The sequence below is a fragment of the Canis lupus genome, chromosome 4 (genome assembly GCF_003254725.2).
Source record: "Canis lupus dingo isolate Sandy chromosome 4, ASM325472v2, whole genome shotgun sequence".
NCBI classification, from domain to species: Eukaryota; Metazoa; Chordata; class Mammalia; order Carnivora; family Canidae; genus Canis; species Canis lupus.
This window is the reverse complement of record NC_064246.1, coordinates 57466067-57492905: the sequence shown is the minus strand read 5'-3', so window position 1 is coordinate 57492905 and position 26839 is coordinate 57466067. Positions and strand designations below refer to the sequence as shown.

The 26839-nt window shown below is 37.6% G+C and overlaps 1 long non-coding RNA gene across 1 annotated transcript in view; it reads left to right on the top strand.

Moving 5' to 3' along the window:
• Positions 1 to 26839, top strand: part of LOC112651430 (uncharacterized) — an 82061-nt gene that overhangs the window by 51794 nt on the left and 3428 nt on the right. The window contains exons 2-3 of the long non-coding RNA XR_003130791.3: positions 9359 to 9759; positions 26269 to 26411. This is a non-coding gene — a long non-coding RNA (uncharacterized LOC112651430). The remainder of the gene's footprint in view (positions 1 to 9358; positions 9760 to 26268; positions 26412 to 26839) is intronic.

Here is a 26839-nt window from a genome sequence, read left to right as displayed (position 1 = left end):
ATACTTTTAAAACTTTTTTCTGGTTCTGGAGAAAAAGGACAAGATACAGTGAGGAGAATATTGCTCAGCAAACACTGGTGAGTCTGATGGATAATTCAGGTTCCCTTTCACTATGAGTGTCCTAGGTCTACCAGCTGTATTTCAGCAAAGAAAGAAGTCAGTACAGGAAGATGTGGAGACAGCAAGGACCTCTCAGCATTAAGTTAGCTGTGTTGTAAAAAGAGGAGACAAATGTAACCAGCTCACAGTAAGACTTGACCCTTGGAAAGAATAATGTGGTGAAATAATTTCCTGGGGATTGTCTGGAGTATGTTTGAATGAGGTTAGTCAGCTAAACTTATTCCAGAATCTCAGGAGTCCTAGGCTCTGTGGGTTGACTGTCACTAATAAATAGCATGTTCTGGAAATCTATGCAAATCAAATCCTGCTTTTCCTATTGATTTTCATGGATTATGAAGATATCAGTGGGCACTACACACAAACTCTATTACAAAGCTATAATTATCAAAATGGTATGGTATTGACATAAAAACAGACATGAACTCACTGAAATAGGATAGAGAGCCCAGAAATAAACTCACATATAATATGGTCAATTAATTTTGAACAAAGCCACCAAAAATAAACAATGAAGAAAGGAAGGAATGTCTTCAATAAATGGTGCCAGGAAAACTGGGTATATCCATGCAAAAAAATAAAACTGGGCCCTTGTCTTAAACTACACCCCAAAATTAACTCAAAATGTATTAAAGACTTAAACTAAGACCTGAAACCCTTAAATTCCTAGAAGAAAACATAATGGATAAGTTCCTTGACTTTGGTCTTGACAATAATTTTTTTGGATTTGACACCTAAAACAAAGGCAACAAAGGAAAGAATAAGCAAGTTGGGGCTACATCAAACTAAAAAGCTTCTGCTCAGCAAAGAAAACCATAACAAAATGAAAAGTTTTTTCTATGGAATGAGAGAAAATATTTGCAAACCACATATCTGATAAGAGGCTAATATCCAAAATACATAAGAAATCCATACAACTCAATAGCAAAAAAACAAATAATCCAATCAAAAAAGGAAGAGGACCTGAATAGACATTTTTTCCCCAAAGAATATATATAAATGGCCAAAAAGTACTTGAAAAGGTGCTTAAGATACTAACCATCAGTGAAATGTAAGTCAAAACCACAATGAGATATCACTTCACACCTGTTTGTTGTCACATTATTCACAATAGCCAAGACATAAAAATAAACACAACTTAGTGTCCCTCAATGGATGAATGGATAAAGAAAATGTAATACACACACACACGCACAAGCATACAATGGAATAGTATTCAGTCATAAAAAGAAGAAAATCCTGTCACTTGTGACAACATGGATGAAACCAAAGGGCATTATTAATACTAAGTGAAATAAGCTGGATGGAGATAAATCAATACTGCACGGTATTACTTTATGTGGAATTTTTTTAAAAAAGAAAATTGGCTTCATAAAAATAGAGTAGAATGGTGGTTTCCAGGGGCTGGGTGGTTGGGAATATGGGGAGAAGTTAGTAAAAGGGTGCAGACTTGCAGTTATAAGATGCATAACATCTGAGGATCTAGTGTATTACATGGTAACTATGGTTGATAATACTGTATTGTGTAATTGAAATTTGCTAAGGGAATAGAGTTTAAGTGTTCTCATCATAAAAAAAGATAAATATGTGTGGTTATGAGTGTGCTAATTAGCTGAATGGTGTGATCCTTTCATAATGTTTATGTGTATCAGATTATCACATTATATTTGCTATACAATTTTATTTGTCAATCATACCTCAATAAAGCTGGGGGAAAAGAGAAATATCTGTATAATTAAGACTGGCTCAGCTGGGAGTAATGTTGGGGCTTTAGTGGCCCAGGCTGGTAGGGAAGAATGTCCTAAATCCAGATAGTAGTCTAATTTGTCACACCCAAAAGGAAGCTTCAGGTTACAATAAGACCAGTGTTTACCACTTGGGGAAATTCAAGATAGGAAATTTTTTTATTTGCAAAGAACTGAACTCATTGTAGCTGGTTCTTTATAAAGGAGAATTTTGAAAGTTTACAGGGACATTTCAAAAAAATGAAAGACAATTTTGTACTTTGTTTCAGAAAAACATATGCTTTGATGTAAAGGTCCTAAGGATTGAGTTTTCTCTCGTCTGTTTTTTTGTTTTTGTTTTTTTTTTCCCTCTCTAGATGCATTAAAAAATGTTGATTGGTTTCTCTCAGTAATACTACCTTCTAAGACAACCAGTCTGTAAGTGTGTGGCTAAAAATGACCATCCCATCTATGACTCACATGACCTCTCAGTTTAAACTTATATGTATCTGATTATATCTGTTTTTTTCCTTTGTTCAAACTCTCAAGGAAGGGTACTGATTATTTCCTAGCCAGTTAGTGGATCTTTGTTGCCTTTTTGTGTGTGTTGGGTGTGTATTTGGCTATGGCTTACAGTGGATCACATGCTAAAACATACTCACCCCTCATCAGGTGTGGGGAAGAAACTTTTCTGAAAAAGGAATGTGGGCTTACTGGTATGCCAGCACTATATCCCAAAGTAAGTCCCAGCAGGACTTCTTTTTAAGCAGTGATATTGCCCTGAATCACAGAGTTATCAAGTGTCTGTCCCCTGTCATCTCTTTTAAGCAGAACTCAAATCAGTGGCTGGGAGTTTGGCTGACGGGATTCAGTTACCAGAACAAAGGGATTGGCATATGTGTGGTCGAGGCTTCAGCCCACTAAGCTTAGGTTCAGAACAAAATCCCAATCTCAGAACAGGAACAGGTATGCAAATCAGGGACAGAGGGACAGGTACTGTCAAATGGATGAGAAAACATGACATGTCTAATGAAAAGGCATATGTGTTTGAGCACTATGTGATGCATTGGAATGAGTTGAGGAGCTTAATTTCAGTTCACCTGCCCAGATCTAGTGATCTGCTAAGAGAATTCTTTTGACAGTATCAGGTGGTGAATGTAGTGGAGGGTTAGGTTTGGAAACCTGTGAGGTACTGGGCTCTTAGATGCCTGCATGTACCTGATTCTGAGCCAACTTACAACTGCAGCAGGGACCTAGGTCCTCCTACTTCCAGGCTCAGGCTCTTTCCTTTGTATCCTGCTGCTGCCTTTATAGTTGAAAGACATCACAACATTCTTCTGTATCCTAGAAACAGGGTTTGTCTTGCTGTGACTATTAGATTTTATTTTATATGATCAGGGTAGGTAGGACTTAGGTGAATTTCATGAGAGATTGAGTTTTGAATATATGTATTCATAACTGGGCTCTATCAGTCAGAAAAGGTTAGATTTTAATTTTTTTTTCCAGGGACATATGATAACATATAAAAATGCTATATATCTATGCTGGATCTTCTAGGGGTTCTCCCATGAGCTTTTCTAACTCTAGGAACTAGGCTAGTTAGGGAGGCAGAGGGAAAGGACAACATGGCAAAACATATCTTGACCCTTAAGCTTCTACCTCAAAGTGATACGCATCAGTAAGTTCATATTTCATTGGCCAAATCAAGCCCTTACTTCACATAGGCAGGGAAGAGTAATCCTACTATAGCCCTAGAAGAATAGATTCATTCATAAAGTTTAGCATGGAGACGTTTGACTTGTTTACTTCTATATCCTCAGCATTTAGAACAGTGTTTGGTACATGGTAAGTATTTAAAAATATGCATCGAATAAACAAAGGAAAGAATAAATGTATGAAACTAAAATAACAACTCATATCACCCAGGATTTACCTTGGTTCCTGGACACAGTTCTGAAATTTCTTTGCTAAAACCTTTTAGGAAATAGCTACAGAAAAAAAAATCTGTATTTGGGAAAATAGTCTTCAGTATAGATTATTCATGATTGGGAAGCCGTGAGCTGCATGAGTCCTTAGTTGCATTTTATATTGGTATCTGTGTCACGTTTTTTCAAAGGGTGTTTGGCAGGTGAGTTTGAATAGTTGTCTGATTCTCAGGATATTGAAGTGTGGGATGTAGAATTGGGGTTCATTCAGGGATCTCACTACAGAGCTGAGAGTAAAATCTCCATATTGACAATTAACTTTGCAGAAGATGTCATGAGGATCCCCTTTTCTCCAAAATTATGGGTCCTCTTGGGGTTAACATTGGTTCTTACATGAAATAGCCAGAAGACTGCATGTAAGTGGCTATTCTGGGAGGCCTGGCTCTCAAATCTGCAGGCACATTAAGATTAATGGCCACTTCCATTTCCCTGCTTTGTCCTCAGTAAGCATGGGTCCTTAGAGCCACTTTATGCCAAAAGAACAAATGTCTGCAAGTGCCCCTTCCATTTCTGGGAAATCTAAAACCTGCCCATAACTTGGCTAATTTGTAGTTAATCATGGGGAAGATAATGAGTAGGGAAAATTGAGGGAGCAGGGGACAGAGTTGCTAGGAAACAGATTTACTTCTTACATCTAGACAAATAAACTAAAAAAATGGTGTTAATGAGTCCAGTTACTGACAATCTCAGTTCCAAGGAAGCACACATACAGAAATAGTGTTCCCATGAAAAAGCATCAGTTAGAAACAGAGGCCCTGGGGAAAGGAGTAGAACATGGATATTCAGCACAGAATACTACTTCTTAGAGTAGATTCGCTGATTAAATGAAGTACTTGATGGAAAGGGCTTAATACACTATCTGCATAAAGGATGTGGTCAATAAATGTTAGTCAAAATAATTATTGGTATTATAAATATATGTTAGCTATAAGTTAGTATTAGTCCCATCATCCTCTTATGTGTTCTGGTTCTAGCTCTTCACCAATTGCGAACATCTTCCATTATTAGTTAAACAATTTCTGAGTCTTCATCTCCTCATTTCACCTCCTGTGCCTTGATTGCTGGAAGGGTCAATGAGGGAAGATGTCTGTGAGCAATTTATAAACCTCAAGGAATTTTTTGTCTACAAAGGGCATAATTTGTCTGCTTCGTTATTGATAACAGCAATTCCCTGGACCCAAGAGGGATTTTGATATATATCTTTGGGGCTCCTTTCCTGCTATTCTTTCCTTTCTCTGCACTTCAAATCCCAGTCTTTTTAGTAGCTGTGAACTCTGATCTCTGTTTCCCCAATCCAGCAAAACTGCTGCTGTCTGCTTGACTATTTTTCTGCATAGCGATTTGGAAAATGCCCTCACAAAGAAGACTGATGTGTGAATTGGGAGGGTTTTACCTCATGTGCTTTCCTTCTCTTGAGGCTCATAGCCTTGCATTGGTTATTGTTCAATGTCTGAAAACAGTTGTTTTATGTATTTTGTTTAGCTTTTTACAGCAGAGATTAAATCTGATAGTAGCTACTCTACAAAGGCTAAAACCAGAAGTAATTGTAGCTTTCTTAAAACTTTTACTTTATTTTGTTAGGTGAGAAAGCAAAAGTCCTTCAAGTAGACAAATTAATAAAATAATTACAAATTGTTTTTTTTTTTTTTTTTTTTTTTTTTTTAAATATTTTTTTTTAATTTTTATTTATTTATGATAGTCACAGAGAGAGAGAGAGAGAGAGGCAGAGACATAGGCAGAGGGAGAAGCAGGCTCCATGCACCGGCAGCCCGACGTGGGATTCGATCCCGGGTCTCCAGGATCGCGCCCTGGGCCAAAGGCAGGCGCCAAACCACTGCGCCACCCAGGGATCCCAATAATTACAAATTGTGATACATTCTATGAAGAAAAAATAAAGGCACTAAAACAGAGGTAGAAAGTGGGGAGGGATGGCAGGATTTGGGGTATGGCGGTCAGAGGAGGCTGCTGTGAGAAGTCTGAAGTTAAGATACAAAGGATGAGCAGGAAAGAAAAAAAAAAGGAAAAGTAGGACCTTACTTATATAAGCAGAGGTAGGAGGGGAGAACAAAAAAGAATTCTAAATAAAAGTATGGACTCTGAATAAGTGGTGCTTGCCAAAATTTACACCACACAAATAAGAGCCAGAATATTACGTTAAACCTGAGTGCCATGTTTTAAAATAGAGAACTTGTAAGTGTTGTTAAGCCAAGGTCTCTGGAGACCCTGAAAAGAGAGGAATAAAGAAGTCAAGGCTATAGCTAGGGATTGGGTAGGGGGCAACATTTGGGCATATCCTACTACGATTGCTATCTTTAAATACCCACAAAGCTATCATAAAGGGGATAAGCAACATTCTCGTGCATGGTTTGGCAAACTACAGCCCAGGGTCAAATCCAGCCACAAAGCCTGCAAAATTAAAATGATTCTTTTTTTTTTTTTTTTTTTTTTACATTTTTAAATGATTACATTTGAAACAGTTATATTAGTACCTCTGTAATTGCTTTGATTTTGTTATTTGGCCCACAAAACTTACACTCTTTACCAGGGCCCTTTAAGAAAGTTTGCTGACCCTTGCTTTAGAACAATTGCAGGAATTTAATTTCCTGTAGCAAAAGAAATGAGCAGCAGATTTGGATACAAATTCTCTAAGGGAAAAGTATTTCCTGGATGGGGTTCTGGAGGGGTCTTCCTCATAGGCCTTCTCCTTACCCCTCATTTCACACTGGCTAGTTTTCCACCTACTCAGCCCATGCATGAGAGGACATTGTTTGGCTTCCTGAGAAAAATGTGGAGGTGCTAGACCAACCAACTGGCTAAGAATTTGATTCTGTGAAATTGGACGGTTTTCTATTTAGTTGAGACAATAATTTAGTTTGAAAATACCCAGTTACTGATTGTAACTAATACATTGTTTCACCAAAGCAAATTACTTTATCATTCCTCAAACTGGATTTAAAGCATAAACCCCTTGAGTAACAGATTAGTATCTGAAATTAATCTATCATAAATTATTAAGAACCAGGGGGAGACTAGTTCATAGTATAATAAACCAGGCTAATTCTCCAGAAACTAGGCTTTGGGTCCAGGTATTTCAAAAGGAAAATACTGATTTCAGAGCAGTCTTTTCTAGCAAAAACCGAACAGGTGATAGAATATCCTGAAACACGGTGTAGGTATTGTTCCTTTATCAAAGAAGGAGTACAGTCTGATGAGGAGATTAGAAAATAATAGGAAGTATGTAGGACATTCCTAGTACTTAATTATCTTATAACTGGAAGTTTGTACCCTTTGACCCCCTTTGTCCAATTCCCCCCTCCCCTTACCCTATGCCTCTGGTAACCACAAGTCTTACTCTTCTTCTATGAATTTAAAAAATTTTCCATATATAAGTGAAATCCAAGTGTTTATCCTTCTCTGACTTATTTCACTTAGCATAATGCCTTCAAGATCCATTCATATTGTAACCAATATTAGGATTTCCTTTTTTTATGGATGAGAAATACTCCGTGTGTGTGTGTGTGTGTGTGTATGTGTGTACACGTAGACACACATACAACTTCTTCACTCTTTCATCCATCAATGAACCTTTAGCTTGTTTCCATGTATTGGCTATTACAAATAATGTTACTATGAACATGGTGTGCAGATATCTTTTCAAGTTAGTATTTTCACTACTTTTGCTTGTATTCCCAGAAGTGGAATTTCTGATTCATGTGGTAGTTCTATTTTTCATCTTTTTGAGGATCCCCTATACTGTTTTCCATGGTGGCTGTACAAATTTACAATCCCACCAACAGTGTACAGGATTCCCTACTCTCCAAATCCATACCAGCCTTTGTTGTCTCTTATCATTTTTTACAATTATCAGTCTAACAGGGATGAGGTAATATCTCATGGTGGTTTTAATTTGCATCTCCCCAATGACTAGTGATGTTGAGCATCATTTTATGTACCTGTTGGCCTTTTGTATATATTCTTTGGAGAAGAATCTATTCAAGTTCTTTGCTTGTTTTTAAATTGTGTTTTTATTTATATTTTGATTTTGAGTTGTATGAATTCTTTATATGCTTTAGAATTAATCCCTTAATCAGGTATGTGGTTTGCAAATATTTTTTTTCCTATTTCGTAGGTTGTCTTTCCCCCTTTGTTTATGGTTTCCTTTATTGAACAGATGCTTTTTAGTTTGATGGAGTCCCACTTGTTTATTTTTGCTTTTGTCGGCTTATACTTTAGGTGTCATATCCGAAAACTCATTACCAAGACCATGTCAAGAAGCTTTGTTCCTGTGTTTTCTTCCAGGATTTTCAGTTTCAGGTCTTACATTTATATCTTTAATCCATTTGAATTTAATTTTTGTCAGTGGTGTAAAATATGGATCTAGTTTTATTGCTTTACATGTGAATATTCAATTTTCCCAGTACTATTTATTAAAGAGACTTTTTTTTTCTCCACTGAATATTGTTGGCTCTTTTGTCAAATATTAGTTGATCATATATGCTTGGATTTATTTCTGGCTTCTTGATTCTGTTTAATTGGTCTATTTGTTTGTTCTGTACCACTATCACACTGTTTTGTTGATAAAACAAACCAAAAAAATGGCAAGCCATTCTATACTGAGGAGTTTGAATTTAATCTCCGAGAGCAGTGGGGAACTACTGAAAGATATTAACAGTGACATGATTATATTTGAACTTTAGAAAGATTGTTCTGATAGCACAATGGGGAGTTGAGTGGAACAGAGTAAGACCAGAGCTTGGGGGTATGTTAAAATTACTGTTGCAGTTACCCAAGTGATAAGCGACAGTGAAGCATACAGTAGTAGGGGCCATGGGACTAGGGGATGAAATACCAAGGAAGTGAAATTATAGGATTAATTATTGCTTGGACGTATGCAGTAAGTGAGGAAAGAAGGTCAAGAATACCATTTAGATATCTCTTAATGAGATGACTACTCCAGGAAAGATACCCAGAAAATTAAACTCAAAGGAAGGAATGATTAGCAGAATAAAACAGTACTAAGAAATATGACGATTTTGACTAAAAAACTGGGGAGGACTTCATGGAAGAAGTGGTATTTGACATAAGCCTCGAAAGATGGGTAAGTTTTTAAAGGAGAGTCAGCTGTGCTCTTTCTCAGGAGGATGACGGTTCTAGAAAATGTGTGGAAAAGAGTAAGGTATCTAAGAGAGTCATTTCATAGGTAGGTAAGTGTTTGTAGTCCAGTGTTATTGGCACCCATCTTTTTTTTTTTTTAAAGATTTTATTAATTTATTTGACAGAGACAGAGAGAGAGAGAGAGCCAGAGAGCACAGTGAGGGGAATGGCAGAGGGAGAGGGAGAAGCAGACTCCCCACTGAGCAGAGAGCCTGGTGCGATGCAGGGCTTGATTTCAGGCCTCTAGGACCATGGCCTGAGCCAAAGGCAGATGCTCAACCACTGAGCCACCTAGGCGCCCTGCCACCCATCTTCTTATTTGACTCTGACGATGTTCACATGATAAAGGTATGGTAAGTAAAATGATCTCCTTTTCAGAGGTAAGATGCCAACTCATGGATAAAATAGTGCTTCCAAGCTACCCTCTTTGTAAGGAGAAGAACCATGACTTGAACCCACATGGTACTGAGTACAAGGCAACATGAAGCTGGATCCAAATGGAAAGCCAATAAGTTGCTGCTCACCTATCAGAAGGACCTGAACAGAAATAGCTCTCAAGGAAGAAATATTTTAGCAATAGAATCCAGTCATACTTGAGCTGTGTATCCTGGAAGAAGAAACTCTGAAATTGGGAGATCTGAGTGCGAGTTTCAGAGGAAACTTCAAGGACTCTGTGAATCAAACAAAACCACTGAAGGGCTTGAGTGGCCTTCATTCTTTTCTCCTGGGAAGCAGTAGCTTGCATATTGGCCATTTGGAAAGATATGCCATGAATCCAGGTATTATAATTGTTGTTATCATTGGTTATAGTACAATATGACTTTATGTTGTTGCCAAAATTATTCTACCTTTGCTATTGGGAACTTTTCAAGTTGTTTTCTGTGTTCTTTTGGCCTACCTTCATCATCATGGGTATTCATTTATTTTTTTAGTACTTTCTTACTTTTTTGGCACTACAAGATGTTTCAGGCTCATCTTATAGATTTCCTGTCCCTAGAATTAGTCATTTTTACAAGGAAACTTTTTTTCTGTTTTGTTTGTTGTTTTGGTTGGTTTGTTTTTGGGTTTTTGTTTGTTTTTGCTGAATGATATTAGAAACCTGAGTTTCTAATCTGAGCGCTGGTGTGCTTTTTGCAGCCAGGGTGCCATTGCTTCCAGGCACTCTCAGCTGACAAAGCAAGGAAATACATGTGTGCATACCAATTGGTATCTATCTATCTATCTATCTATCTATCTATCTAATCATCTATCATCTATCTATCATATATCTAGCTAACATCTCTATGAATACTTCTATATTTGACCATCTCTATCTATATTAAACTGAATTAAAGGCTCATACTGATGTCTTTAATGCTAAACCACTACCACATGGATTATTTTATTCTCCTCCCCTTGATTATGCATAATTTCTGATTTCAACCATGAAAAACCTGGCTCTCACCATCTGTCACTCAGTTAGTTATTTAATTGTTCAAATCCAGTATATATGCTTAATGGTTTCAGAGTTGACCTGTATCCCCATGGGGGGGGATTATCAAGTAGAGGACAGTGCTTATGTATACAGTTCCTTTTGCCTTTGCTCTTATAGAGTCCATCAATTTCTAGGTAGGTTTATCCTATCCTCATACATTGTACCACAGTTAGATTCTGTGGCCACATTATGCATTCCATCCTGAGATTCCTGATCCTAAACCATGTTTTAAATTTGCATATGTTAGTTTCATTCTGTGTCCTATAAAGTTTTATAGGTTTTGACAAATGCATAATATCACATATCCACCAGTACAGTGTAATACATAATAATTTCACTGACCTAAAAAAAATCCTTCTCCCCAAACTTCAGGAAAGAAACAATTTATGTGTTTACCAACTCTGATTTTGCCTTCCATAATGTAATATATATTGGAGTCTCTTGGACCATCCCCAGGTTTGATGATTCACTAGGAAGACTCATGGGACTTAGCAAATAGTATTCTCAGCTAAGATTTATTACAAAATACAAAATAAAAGCAGCAAAAGGAAAAGGCACATGGGGGCAAAGTCAGGATAAAAGGCACAAACCTCCAAGAGTTCTCTCCCAAAGGAGTCACACAGGGTGTGCTTAATTCCCTCAGCAATGAGTTATGATGATGTGTATAAAATGTTACCCACCAAGGAAACTAACTGATGACTCAGTGCCCAGAGTTTTTATGAGAGGTTTGTTGTATAGGTACACTCTGTATAGCATGTACCAAAATCCTGGATGCGTGGAAGAAAAAATGTCCAACTCACACCATATTGTTTGCACAGGAAGTTTAGACACAGTGATCACTCTTATGAATTCTTGGAATGGTGGGAACCCCCTTTGAAATCCAAGTCCTGAAACACCAGCCAAGCAGCAACCTTGTAAGCCACGTCTTTCTAAGGAGAGCAGTCTCAGGCCTTCTTTATTAACTCTTTTATGTACATCATGTGAATGAGGTTATATAATATATAGTCTTTTTAGACTGACTTCTCTCACTTAACAATATGCATTTAAAATTCCTTCATGTCTTCACATGGATTGATAGCTTATACCTTTTTATCACTGAATAGTGAGTGTTCATTGTTTGGACATACCACAATTTGCTTACTCATTCACCTATTGAAGGATATTTTGGCAGCTTCTAGCTTTTAGAGATTATTAACAAAGCTGCTCAACATTTGTGTGCAAGTTTTTATATGGACCTGAGTTTTCTAACCAGTTGTGTACCTAGGAGCATGATTGCTTGATTGTGTGGTAAGACTATGTTTAATGTTACAAAAAAACTACCACACTGTTTTCTGGAGTAATTGTAGCATTTTGCTTGTTTTTTTTTTTTTTTTTTTTTTTTTTTTTTTTTTTTTTTTTTTTTTTTTTACCAGCAATCAGTGAGAGTTTCCACTGCTTTACATCTTTGCTAGCAATTGATATTGTGTATTTAAAATGTTCTATTTTAGCCATTTTATTTTATTTTAAAATATTTATTTATTTATGATAGACACAGAGAGAGAGAGGAGAGAGAAAGAGAGAGAGAGAGAGAGAGGCAGAGAAACAGGCAGAGGGAGAAGCAGACTCCATGCCGGGAGCCCGATGCGGGACTCGATCCCAGAACTCCAGGATTGCACCCTGGGCCAAAGGCAGGTGCCAAACCGCTGAGCCACCCAGGGATCCCCCTATTTTAGCCATTTTAATGGTGTGTGGTAGTAGCTCCTTGTTTTAATTTCCACTTCCTTAATGAAAGTGATGTTAGACATCTTTTTTTGCCATTCTATACGTTCTTTGGTGAAGTAGGTATAGAACATTCTGCTCGTTTTTAAATTAGGTTTTTTATTTTTTTACTTGTTGAGTTTAAAAATTTTTGCATGTTTTGGATACAAGTCCTTTACAAATATAACGTACTCTCCTAGTTTGTGGCTTTTCTTCCCATTATCTTAACAATGGCTTTCATGGACTGAAAGGTTTTAATTAAAAGAAAAAAAAATTCAACCTAACAATTTTTCTCTCTTCTAGGTCATACTCTTGGTGTTGTGTCTAAAAACTCATCACCAGACTTAAATTCCCTATATTTTATTCTAGATGTTTTATAGTTTTTCTTTTACATTTTTATGATCCATTTTGAGTTAATTCTTGTGTAAGGTATAAAATTGTAAGGTCTGTGTGTAGGTTTGTTGTTGCTGTTGTTGTTGTTGTTGTTTTGCATATAGGTTTCCAGTTGTTCCAGCATCATTTGTTGAAAATAATATTCTTTCTCCATTGAATTGCCTTTGTGCCTTTGTCAAAAATCAGTTGACAATATTTGAGTTTATTTCTAAACACCCTGTTCTGTTCCATTAATATGTGTTTCTATTCTTTCACAAATAGCATGCCTTCTTCATTACTATAGTTTATAATAAAGCTTGAAATAAGGTAGTATGTCTTGAAGACATTCTTCATGTATTGGCTACTCTAGATCTAGATCTGTTACTTGTCCATGTAAACTTTAGAATTTGTTGATATCTAAAAAATAGCTTCCATAAGTATATTTTTTATTACAAGGCTTTGCAGAACCCTAAGTATACTAAAGTGCATTCTGAATATCTAAGAAGGATATATACTTTGCAGCATTTCCCAAACTTATTTGACTTCAGTATTCTTTTTTTTCTAGACTTACATTGCATGACATCAATGGTAATTCCCTTCTTTTGACAAAAGGAAACAGTAAAGATCACAGAGGAGGAAATGTCTTGCTCTAGACTAGATTAATAATTTAATAGGATCAAGTCCTGGACTAGAAACCTATTCTTTTTAATTTTGTGGATATAATTTATTTTGGTCACATCTATACATGACATACATTTCTACCTTCAGATAATTTTGTAGTTATTATAAAAGCTCAGAGAAGCATAATATAGATATTTTTTATTTTGAAAGATTTCAATGCTTCATGCCAGATGAATGGATTTTCATTTAACTTACTCTCAAATAATAGTGAGTAAATGTGACTATGTATTATATATAATAATTTTTTCTTATTCAGATTATTTAAAATTGTACAATTTAATACTAGGGATAATAATAACATAAATCTTATTATCCCATGCTTTTAATGTTTATTGATACCTATCCAATAAACATGGTGGGATTGGGGGCACACTCATTGAAAACCATAAATGATAGTGGATTGAAGATACTAAAGTGGTTATGAAGCCCACCAATCTCCTTTATTTTTTCTTTTTAATAATAAATTTATTTTTTTATTGGTGTTCAATTTGCCAACATACAGAATAACACCCAGTGGTCATCCCACCAAGTGCCCCCCTCAGTGCCCGTCACCCATTCGCCCCCACCCCCCTCCTCCCCTTTCACCACCCCTAGTTTGTTTCCCAGAGTTAGGAGTCTTTATGTTCTGTCTCCCTTTCTGATATTTCCTACCCATTTCTTCTCCCTTCCCTTCTATTCCCTTTCACTATTATTTATATTCCCCAAATGAATGAGAACATACAATGTTTGTCCTTCTCCGATTGACTCATTTCGCTTTTATTGGTTTTGAAATTCATTCCGTTGATACTTCTCACTCTCCTCAGGGTCATGGGTTTATGCTTTCTTCCTCTCTTTACTTAAATAGGGCTCTACTAATGAGTGATTCTGAAAGGCTTTCCCTAAGAGGGCTAAATTATTGGTTCCTCAGTTGAATATTGGTTTTCTTTCTAAGCTCCATCAACTTATTTAAGTACTTCTGAAGAGTCAGTGAAGGGATCCTCAAGGTCCATGGCCTGAGTGGTTTACAGAAATGACACAGTGTTTATCTCTTTAATACCTCAGCTCTTTGCTTGGTTTATATCTTGTTACATTATGTTTTCCGGGAAACTTCAGGGTGGTACCAATGGTTGGATCTGTTGGTGGACTTGTAGCTTTATTTATATAACTGGATTAACAGTACCTAATCATATTCTGAGCAAATGTTCTGTCATAAGTAGAATGGTAGCCTCAAAAAAAAGTTTGTCCAAGTCTAAACACTTGGTACCTGTGAATGTGGAAAAGGGTCTTTACAGATGTAATTAAGTTAAGGAGCTTAAAATGGGATCATCCTGGATTATCCTGGTCGGCCCTAAATTCAATGGCAAGTGTCCTTATAAGAGATAGGAAAGGAGAAGGCACTGGAGGAAGAGGAGAAGTTCATGTGAAGATAAAGGCAGAGGTTCGAGTTATATGGCCACACGCCAACGAATGTCCGGCACCAAAAGAAGCTGGAAGAGACAAGGAAGGATCCTTTCCTGGAGGCTTAGAAGAGAGCCTGGCTCTGCCAGCACCTTGATTTTGGTCCCTGGCTTCTAGAACTGTGAGATAATAAATTTCTGTTTTTTTAACAATCTGTAGCAATTTGCAGCAGGAAATATACCTTCACAGGAAATATACCTTCTCTTCCAAAATTTCCAACTTAAGTTTTGAAACATTCAAGGCATCTTTCTGGTAGTTTAAGGTTTGTCAACCCAGAAGAATCACAAGGTGAGAGTCGAGCTCTGTGAGGGCAACAACATCTGCTCCTTGTCATGTCCACATGCCTGGGTAGCTCTTGATCATCTTGTCATCATAGGTGACAGCACCTTATCATCATAGGTGCAATATTATGATTTTTAGAAAAGATTTTATCTATTTATTCATGAAAGACACACACAGAGAGGCAGAGACACAAGATGAGGGAGGAGAAGCAGGCTCCATGCAGAGAGCCTGATGTGGGACTTGATCCTGGGACTCCGGGATCACTGCCTGAGCCAAAGGCAGACTCTCAACCATTGAGCCACCCAGGCATCCCCAATATTATGATTTCTAAGAAATATGTATTCGGTCAGGCAGATGATCAAAATGCTTGGTCTTTGTCTATGGTTTCTGGCTCACAGATCCTAAAACCCTTGGAATTTCCTGCAATAAGAATGGTGAGGTGCCCACAAGTCACCTAAAAGCCTTCAACTAACCTAAGGTTGGGGGTCTGGCTGATGGGAGAGCCATCCTTGTGATTGAAGGGTTGGAACCTTCAGTCCTTTCACCCCTACCTTTGGGGAGTGGCGAGGGTCTGGAGATTGTTTTCAATTGCCAATGGCCAATGATTTAATCAACCATGCCTATGGTAATGAAGCCTGCATAAAGCCCAGAAAGGACAGGGTACAGAGAGCTTTGGGATTAGTGAATACATGGCAGTGCAGGGGAAAAATGCCTGGGGACAGCATGGACGCTCCCTACCCTTTCCTCACACTTTGCCTATGTGTCTCTTCCATCTAGCTGTTCCTGAGTTAAATCCTTTTGTAATAAATCGGCAATATAGTAGGGAAATGTTTCTCTGAGTCCTGCAAATTGCTTTAGCAAGTTAATTAAACCTGAGAAGGAAGTCTTGGGAATCTCTGATTTATAGCCAGTTAGAAGTACAGGAAACAACCTAGACTTGTGGTTGGCATCAAAAGTGTCTGTAGGAGGCACAGTCTTATGGAACTTAACCTATGAGATCTCGTGCTATTTCCAGGTGGACTGAGTTGAATTATAAGACCTTGAAAATTGCTTGTTAGTGTGGGGAAACACCCCTTCCCAAAAAACAGACATGACTTACCTATGTTTTTAATCCACTTATTCATGTTGCTCAATTCTTAGGTTTGTTTGTTTATTTGTTTATTTTTACTTGATCATTTTGGCAATAGAGAGCAACTCTTGGATGATAAAATATTCATGTCCATAGGTGGTTGAAGACATGTTTTACTTGTGTATGTGAAATATATATATTATTTTACATATTCTCACCATTGAAAATTCTTGCTCCTAGTACTTTGGAAAGAGACTTAAGAGCACTCTGCTGATTTTGACTCTCAAAATCAGAGGCTGAAAACAAACTCTAACATTGTAAGAAAATCTTGTGTGTTTTTTTTTTTAACTATGCTGTTGAAATACAAAAATAACATTAGATTTTACTCATTACTTTCTCTTCATTTTATTGTCATACTATTTCCTGCACTTTTGCAACAGCTGAGTAACTGTTTACCTTTTCCTAGTTTACTTTTAACAGTCTGTTCTACATATAAACAACTGAATCTTTGTAAATCTCAGCTTTGATAAAGTATTGCCACCCCTTAAATGCTTTACCCTGTTTTCAAATGTCTACAAAGGGAAGCCTAAACTGCTTAAACTGGCCCTAGCCAATCTTTTCAGCATTATTCCCACCTGCTTATTAGAGAGATCTTCCTGACCCTTAGACAATGCTTCTCAAAGTTTAATGCACCCGTGAGTCACTTGGGGGCTCTCGCTATACTGCAGATTCTGATTCAATAAGTTTGAGGTGGGGACCTGGGTTCCTGCCTTTGTAACAAGTTTTCAGGTGATGGTGATAAAGGTAGTTCAAGAACCCAGTCTGAGGAGCAAGACCCTGACAATACGCCCTTCTGCTATATGTACCCATCATACTTCATTGTTATATGTTTCGTAGCTGTCTTTCCTTTACTGGTGATTATGTCCCAGAGGACTATAGACCATATCAGACCTGTTAGTTTCACTGTTAAATCCCTTGGCACCTATCAGAATGAATCTGAGATTCTTAATACTCTGCTTTGGAAAGGATCTAATTTCCCCCTTTTCTTTAAACTGCAGGCAGTGAATTGAATCCAGAGAAGGAAAGTGACCTCTCCAGGATAATACTGTGAATTTAGTGGCAAAGCTGGGATGAGTAACTGGTCTCTGAAATAAATACCTACTGTGGCACAAAACTTCAAGTAAAGTTCTTAGGACAAGTAGCACATTATTCAGAACTTGCCCCCCAGGTATTGGATACTTAACATAGAACTCCCATTGCAAGCCCTTTGGCAAATTGCAAATGTCTGAGAGAAGACAAGAAATACCTCTGGGGCATTTCTCAGAGTCCATGGAGGCTCTGCAATTAGACTAACAGCTTATAGAATAAGTAGAGTGTAGCCAATTGAGAAGGATTGACCTAATTCTTCCTTTTTAATTACCTTAATTTTATGCATCAGGTAATTAATTGAATGACTTAGTGATTACAGATATTTTCTTTATCTCCAGCCAGGAATGAAAACAAGTTGCCTCAGAAACATAGGTGGGGGTAGGAAGAGCAATCAAGGTATTGGCTACTTGATGGGAGTCTGCATGGACCTATGCTGTAATAAAAAATCATTGTTGTCTCATATCTATCTGAGCAATGTACTTGTCTGCCTAGTAGGAGGAAAATGCAGGTAATGCCCCAAAATAGCTTGCAGGACTAGACTAGGGTTTCTCAACTTTAGGGCCAGATAAAGATAATTCTTTGTTTCCGGGAGCTATCCTGTCTGTAGGATGTTTAGTAGCATCCTTGACCTCTACCCCGTAGGTTCCAGTAGCCATTCTCCTCTGCACACACACACACACACACACACACACACACACACACCAAGTTTATGGTACAAGGAAAAATGTCTCCAAACATTGCCAATTGTCTCCTGGGGGAGAAAAGGAAACAAATCATCCCTGCTTGAGAACTGGACTAGACCATTGGTCAGGCTAAGTATGTCCACAGGACTGTGGGATATAGCTTCATGAGTTGTACAGTAACAATTCTACAGAGTGCTATTGTCATAGATTTCAATACTATTTCGGGGAAATTTTTTCAGATTTTGATAGTAATCTGCAACCTAAGATTTTGGCCTTTAATAATGAATCTTTATAGAATAAGAGCCTCCCACATTTGCAAAAGTTATCTGCCTATCAGAATATCTGGTGACTTTAATGTCTTAAGAAGATGAGCCGTTAGTCACCTTGATCTCCACAAATGTTCATGTCTTGTGTCCTACCTCATCCTAGTCCTTGCGGTCATCAGTAACTGTATCACCTCATTTCAAGTATCTTTCTCTCTAATCACCAACCTTTGTGCCTCTGCATTATCATCTAGTTCTCCCAACAATATATAGACACCACCAGGTTTCCAGTTTGACATCACTGTTTTGCACTACTGACCATGCCCCTCTTACGCTATTTGTTTCTTTACCCAATTCAGACTTTCTTATTCATCATGGTCATCATTCCCCTGTGAAAACCATCAATAACCTTGCCTTACCAACCCCTACAATGTGTTTGCCTGGCTCAACCCAATGTAGATCGAATCTAATTATTTACCGTCTGTATCTGTATCTAAACAGATAAACATCTGCACCTAAATGGAAAAGACACATACAGTATAGTGACTAATCCATTGCAGTTTAAATTCAAGACCACAAACCTCAAAGGGGCAATCACACCGCCTAACATTCCCACCGTGATGACTGTTTTCTCCTAAGACAACTCTTTTATATTTCACTTCCTCAGATGTCTTACCACACCTGTGCTCTCACTCTTATCTGACAACTTTGCCTGAAAGATAGAAGCGGAGGGAACTCTCACATACATGTTATCAAATTTGGAACATAACTCTCTTTGGACCTCAATTCTCTATCTTCTATCCTTTCATTGCTTCTGTCAAGGGCTAGTCTCCTCCTGTGCTCTCTGTCCCAGCTCCTGTAACTTCCTCAAGCACATCCCTTTGGTAGTCCCCCATTCCTGCATCACAGTTTCTTCCTTTTTCCAAATCATTCCTATTGCATCATTGCATATAAATACATTGGTTTCTCACATTTTACATTACCCATTCATGATCCAAATTATATTTCTTCTACCACCATCTCTCTCTCTTTTTCAATAGTAATTCTTAAAAGTTTCATCTATATTCACTGGATCTGGGTTCTTATCTCCCACTACTTCTTCATATACTCCAATCTGGTTTTAACTGGCTTTTACTTCATGCACTCCAATGCTGGTTTTTATATTACTTTTAAAAACCATCCCTGTCCATAATCATCATGTTGCCAAAACTAATGGAAACTTCTCTGAACTTCTTACTCACCATTTACTGTAGCCAGTCTCTGTTTCATGAAACTCTTCTCTTGGTGTCTAGGATATCACCCTCTCATAATACTTTTCTTCTTCTTTATATATCCTCCTTTATTTTTATTTTTATTTTATTTTTGGTTTCAATTCTACTTTTAATTGTTAGAGTTCTCTACTGATTGGTCTGCCTACACATTCTCCTACAGTGATCTCATCCACCCCATGGCTTTAAATATCAAATGGATGAAGATGACTCCCAAATCTTTATCTGCATCCTGTATTCTTTTCTGTGGTCCAGATTTATATATCCATCTGACTCATTACTATTTATAATTGAATGTATGAAGGCATGTCAAATTAGCATTTTCAAAACAGTTTTTGAATTTTTCCTTCCTCTCTTTCCATGCTCCCCCCAAGACTTTCTCCGGTCACTAAATGGCACCTTCACCCACCCAAGCCCATTCAGAGCCCACTCAGAGAGCACTCTGGCCCCAACCCCAGGAGTCAACCTGGATATGTTCCTTATTTTCATTTCTGACTTATAGTACTTTTTCACGGTGTTTCATTCTATTTCTGAAAAAATATCTTGTCTGGTCAAAGAGAAATAGCACCAAAAACATAGTAAAGGTGGCAAGACACATTTTATTCAAGCTTTATTCAGTAGGTGACAGAGACTCTAGTATAAACTGAACTCAACTCCAATTAAGATGAAGGTAACAGGGGCACCTGGGTGGCTCAGTGGTCGAGTGTCTGCCTTTGGCTCAGGGCGTGATCCCCAGGGTCCTGGGATGGAGTCCCATGTCAGCCTCCCTGCAGGGAGCCTGCTTCTCTCTCTGCCTATGTCTCTGCCTCTCTCTGTGTGTCTCTCATGAATAAATAAATAAAATCCTTAAAAAACAAATAAGACAAAGGTAACATTTTTAAAGGGAAGACAGAGAGGGAACAAGAAGGGACTAGGGGCTGCGGGAAATGGAAAACAACAGAGAGGAATAAGTGGAGAATTACCCAAAATGATTTGGCAGTGTGAATTGGAACAATGCACATTTTGTGGTTTGGCAGCATTGCCTTTTATTTTATTTTTTATTTTTATTTTTTTTTTATTCAGCAAAGACTCAGCACTGGAGCTAGGGTCACCTTTAGAGACATGGCCCTAGTACAGGTAGAAGCCAGGCTTAAAGTGTGGTCAAGACTCTTAGCACACTGTTCAAGTCTTTTGTGCCATATGGCTGCTTACAGTTCACACCCTCTTGATTATTACCACCTTGTCAATCATTTATCATCTGGATTTTTGAAGGAGGCTCTTCAGCGGTCTCCTTGCATACATTCTTGCCCAGTGCCAATTAAATCATGTGTTCATTAGTCATTAAAGACATGCAAGTCAAAACCACAATGACATATCACCGCATACCCATTCCAGTGGCTATGAAAAAAACATACAATAATGAGTGTCAGTGAGGATGGAAAGATTGTAACCCACTGCTGGTGGGAACATAAAATGGTACAGTCACTTTGGAAAAGTTTGGAAGTTTCTTAAAACATTAAACATCGAGTCACCATATGACTGAGCAGTTCTATTCCTAGGTATCTACCCAAGAGAAATGAAAACATATGTCTACACAAAAAAATATATCAAATGTTATTATCTGACCATTGGAGATCAGCAGAGAGACTCTACTTCCTGTTCATTCAGAGACAGAATTACAAAGCAGCCACCATTCCTACCAACAATTGTTAGTTGTTGTTCCAGAGGGAAAACATTACTCTAGTAGATCTTACATCAGTAATTAAGTGACACACATTACCTCTGGTCCATAATTAATCACAAGTCTTCACCTAACATAAGAACAAGGAAGTGCAATCCTGGGAGGTGGAGAACCAGCAATGGTCAGCAAGCATACCAGTGACTCCATTGTCTGTGATCTTGGCTTGGTATGATTTTTCTTCATCTCTGTGCAGAGCTGGCTCCTTCTCATCCTTTTAGCTCTCAAGACTTCTCTGAGAGAACTGCTGTAAGAAGTTCATCCCAAGCAGTATCTCTCTACCTCTTGCACAATCCTTTTGAGCTCTTTATCCCATCCCCCTAATGTGTTATGACACCACTTGTTTTATGGTCTGAAATTGTTTAGTATATTTCTTTACCTATTTTACTATTGACTAACTCTTCCCACTACAACATAAACTTTTGGAGGCATAATTTGTATACTGTTTTATTCATTACTGAATTCCCAGCTTTCAGAACAATGCCTGGCAAGCTCATAAGAGAAAATTAATAAATATTCATTAAATGAATGAGCATGCTTTTTTTTTTAACCTCCCTAGCATTTTCATGCTGTACTATCTTCTTCTTCTTCTTCTTTCAAGCAAAATACTAGGCATTCTCTAATGTTTAGCTAAAGGTCATCTGCTCTGTAAAGCCTTCACCTAATCAGAGGTAATGTTTAACTTAACCACACTCTCAAAAAATTTTACTTATTAGTTTTTTTTTTAAATAGCAGATTCCCTTACTTACAGCTTTCAGCCTTTGCATGACTCCCCATTATTTCCTATTCCATACTTTGAATTAGATTTAAGAACCTTATTAAAGTGAAGTATTAGGTCTACAAGTAGTTTCCATTCCAGGGGCCAGCTCACTTAACAAATATTTATTGAATACCTATGTTCTAGGCAGTGTTCTAGGTGCTGAGGATAGAGTAGTAAGCAACAGAGAGTCCCTGCCCTCATGAGACTTATTTTCCACTGGGACAGATGGCCCAACCAACAAATAAAAACATGACATTATTAAGATGTGATAAGTATTTTGAAAAAAATTAAAGTAGAATAAGAGAAATAGCAAAGAGGGAATGTTGGTCACAGAAAGCTTTTTTGAATGGAGAACTGCATGAAGTGAATATGTAAGCCATCAAAACATCTGCGAGAAGGATACTATAGGCAGAGGGGACAGCAAGCACAAAGGCCATGAGATAGAAGTGAGATAGAAGAAGACTATTATGACATCAGTGAAGTGGGATTGGGACCACATTTCTTGCAGAACTTTCTGTAGACTGAGGTAGTCATTTTGGGTTTTGCTCTAAGGGTGTTGAGATGTATTACTAGATTTTGAGCAGATCAAGACTTTTTAAAGCATCTAATCAACCATCACTCCATCTTCTTTGTAGAGAATAGTCTGTGAGGGAGGAAAGTGGAACCAAGAAAACTGGTTAAGAAGTTTTTGATAGGTCAAATGAAGGAGGATTGCTAAGATTAGAATGATAGTGAAATGTTTGGTAAGTGGCTGGAAGGTGAGTATAGCATCCAGGGAGCCAAGTGAAGAAAGTGTTTCAGTAAGGAGCAGGACCAAATAAATCAATGCTTTGGGGCAGTTAAGCAAAAAAGGTCTTAATAATTGACACACAGAGTCATTGGTGGGCTTCATAAATGTAGTTTCCCTGGAGTAGTGCAGACTAAATCCTGACCAGAGCAATTGCAAGAAAAGATGGAAGCTGAGAAGTGGAGGCAGAAAGTATAGACTGTGATGGAATTTTACTATAAGAGGAGCAGATACATGGAGGGCAAGTATACACTTTGCATAAAAATGATTACTTAATGGATCAAAATTCAAAATGAACACTCAGAAGGAAAGAGAAGGGAATGAATTTATTTGTAATTATTGGTCATTCACTCTAATCTAAGGTAGAAACTTGAGGTCTTCCATTTAAGAAGACCTTCACTCTCTACTGTCTTCTCTCTCTGCTTCTTTAATTTCTCTCTGTTCCCAGGGAACAGAAAGACCTCCCCTATAAATCAGGGAGGAAGGAAAGAGACCCTAAGGACCAGGCAGTCCATGTTGCTAGCAATAAAGGTTCTAGAGGAAAGCATAAAGGGAAAATCTGTAGCTATGTTCTAGGCAAAGCTCTTGTGTCCCTTTTAGAATTGTTCCTTCTTATGCCTATCTTGTCTTGGCCATGATACTCTTTTCTTTTTGGATTTCTGCCCAGTGTTTTTGAATTTCACTTTCCAGAAAGCCAGTTATCCTGGCCAGAACTCTTAATTGAAGATAAAAAACAAAAAAGAAAGGAGGGGGGGAAGGCAGGGAGAAGGATGGAAGAGAGAGAGTAAGAGAGACAAAACAATAAAAAACAAATTTTAAAACCCAGCTCTAATTGATTTAGTTTAAAATGAGTCAATTCTTTTTGTTTTTTCCTCCAATATTTTTCCTTAGTAAAGAAATATGACCTTTAAAAAACAGTATCAGGTTATGGACCTAGGAGAAGATGCCCCTCACCCCCCACCCAAAATTCCTTTGACTGTTTTTAGTCTTTACCAGGGGTCAGCAAAAAATAACTCAGAGGCCACATCTGGCTTACTGTTTTTGTAAATAAAGTTTTATTGGACCACAGCTGTACTAATCTGTTTACACATTGTCAGTGGTTGCTGTAATGCTACAATGACACTGTTAGTTGTGAAAAAGAGTTAAACTATTTTTTTAGTTCAAGAACCTAAAATATTGGGCAGCCCCAGTGGTTTAGCAGTTTAGCGCCGCCTTCAGCCCAGGGCCTGATGCTGAAGACCCAGGAGTCTGAGTCCTGAGTCCCACATTGGGCTCCCTGGATGGAGTCTGCTTCTCCCTCTGCCTGTGTCTCTGCCTCTCTCTCTCTCTCTCTGTATCTCTCATGAATAAATAAATAAAATCTTTAATAAAACCCCTAAAATATTTACTATGTGGCCTTTTTTTTCCCAGAAAAAGATTGCTCACCCCTTGGTCTGTACTAACATTTTCCAAAATGTGCCTTCAGTGACATTACCTCAGTGGGATACAGTGAACACACAGGCAGGGAACTCCAAATTAAAGAAGATTAAGGTAATTTCTTCACTGCAGGACTTTATAGAGCCTTTAATATTTCACTATGAATGTGAATATCTAAAAGGAGGATAAAATGTGCTTTGCAGGTTTGAGAATAAAATCTTAGAGAATTAAGATGGTATAATGGCTTTGATTTCTAAAAATGCCCAAATTCTGGCCCGAAAGACACCTCTTTTTTACATCTCTGGATAAGTTCTTGTATTTCTACAAGGAAATATTGGTGACTTATTTGTAATATCTACAAAGAAAAATAGCTTCTCAAGTGCCCAATACCTCAATGCAGGGCCCTCCTGTAAAGGTCATGTTGAAACATACAATGTATATCTTAAGTTACATAAAGTGCTTCCTATCCTCCACCTGTTTTAAATCTTGGGATATTATTATCTCATGTCAGGCTCATAGATAAAGGGCATTGAAGGGAATTGATCAGGAGCATTATGGCAGGTCTGCAGATCATGACCTAACCTAGCTTATGTGCTTGGAGGAAGTGGAAAGTAGAGTATGATCACAGCCATGCCTACGCAGAAGCAGCAGTTTTTAAATGGAAACATAGGAAAAGGAGTAGAATCTTGTTTGTACGTTTATGCTTTCAAGGCACAGTGTTTGTGTCTGATAATGACAATGGTCCAGTCAATATTCCATCTGAACCATCTGATATGTAACCTTTTGCTACATGCAACTCCTTCTTTGCTGATGGTGGGGACAATTGAAAATGCCCTGGCATGGTGAGACGATGCTGTAGTGTGTCCTTTCTCTATAATTTGCTGATTTTCCCCGACTTTTCTGACTTTCATTTTTTTTTAATTTTATAGAATTCATAGTGAGACCAATCTTCTGGGGGCACCTGGTTGGGTTAGTTGGTTAAGCATCTGCCTTCAGCTCAGGTCATGATTCCAGGGTACTGGCATCAAGTCCCACATTGGGCTCCCTGCTCAGTGGGTAGCCTGCTTGTCTCTCTGCCTCTGTCCCTCCCTCTGCTTGCACTCTTTCTTACTCTCTTAAATAAATAAATAAATAAATAAATAAATAAATAAATAAATAATCTTAATTAAAAAAAAAAAAAAGAAAGAAAGAAAGTTGGCCTCAGCCAGTGGTCCTCAGATTTCAGTAGGTTTAAGAATTCTTGGAGATTTTTAATAATAAATCATATTCCTGTATTCCACCTCCAAAGTTCTAGTTAAGCAGGTTCAGGAACCTTTGTCTTAACAAACTCCCCGGGTAGGAGTTTGTTAAGACAAAGAAGGTAGTCTGCTGGTCGTATATATTTTTTTCCCAAGATTTTATTTAAATTCAAGTTAGTTAACATACAATGTAGTATTAATTTCAGAATAGAATTTAGTGATTCATCACTTATATAACCCCAAGTTGTCATCCCAACAAATCCCTCCTTGATACCTATCACCCATTTAGCCCATCTCCCCACCCACCTCCCTTGGAGCAACCCTCAATTTGCTATGGTTAAAGAGTCTCTTATGGTTTGCCTCCCTCTCTGTTTTATTTTATTTTTCCTCCCATATTTTGAGGAACAACTGTCTTGACACTGGCTGGAGAAGCAAAAGAAATCTTTTTTTTAACTTTACTATTTTTAAGTGATTTTCCTAGAGTTTGCAATATAATTTACAACTAACTCAAGTATACTTTCACCCTTCTTTATCCTTAATAACCTTTCTTACTTTAAAGTTTGTTCTGCCTGAAATTAATACAGTAATTCTTGCTTTCTTTTGATTGGTATTAGCATGGTATATTTTTCTCCATTTACTTTTAATTTACATGTATCTTTACATTTAGCATGGGTTTCTTATAGACACATACAGTTGCATCATGTTTTTTGATCTACTCTGACAATCTCTGTCCTTTAATTGCATTTAGACTATCGACGTTTAATGTGATTATTGATACAGTTGGGTTAATATCTACCATATTCCTATTATTTTCTATTTCTTGTCCTTGTTCTTCCTGTTTTTGTCTTCCATTCTTTTTTTTTCCTTTTGTGACTTTAGTTGAGCATTTTATTTGATCCATTTTGTCTTTTTAAAAATAATATCAATTATATTTCTTTTTTACTTTTTTTTTTAGTGGGTGCAAAAGAACAGTCCTCAAGCTGACATGTAGTCCTGCCCAACTCAGCAGAAGAGGGTTGGAGTAAAACTCCAGACTGGTGGACTAAGTTTGAATTTTACTCCAAAATCAAATCTCTTCTTGGGAAACCTCTGAGACAGGTAGGCAGTCAGTCTAGATTTAGATTTCAAATTTGGGCAAACTGAACAGATATATGATTAATAAGTTGGACCTAGGAAAATTTGAAAGTCTTAAAGACTATAGGGGTTCTCTATATGTTAGGAACAGTTGTGTCATTTTCGTAAAAACAGGAGTTTTTAGGGTCAGACCTTAGAAAGCCCAAAATTCAGTTCTCTGGGTCTTTGAATATACTTTCTGGAAAGTTATATTTATTTATTCATTAGAGACAGAGAGATTGAAAGGCAGAGACACAGGCAGAGGAGAAGCAGGCTCTATGCAGGGAGCCCCACGCAAGACCCGATCCCGAGACTCCAGGATCACACCCTGGGCTGCAGGCAGCACTAAACCATTGAGCCACCAGGGCTGCCCTACTTTCTGGAAAGTTATAGCATCTCCTTTTCTGGAAATT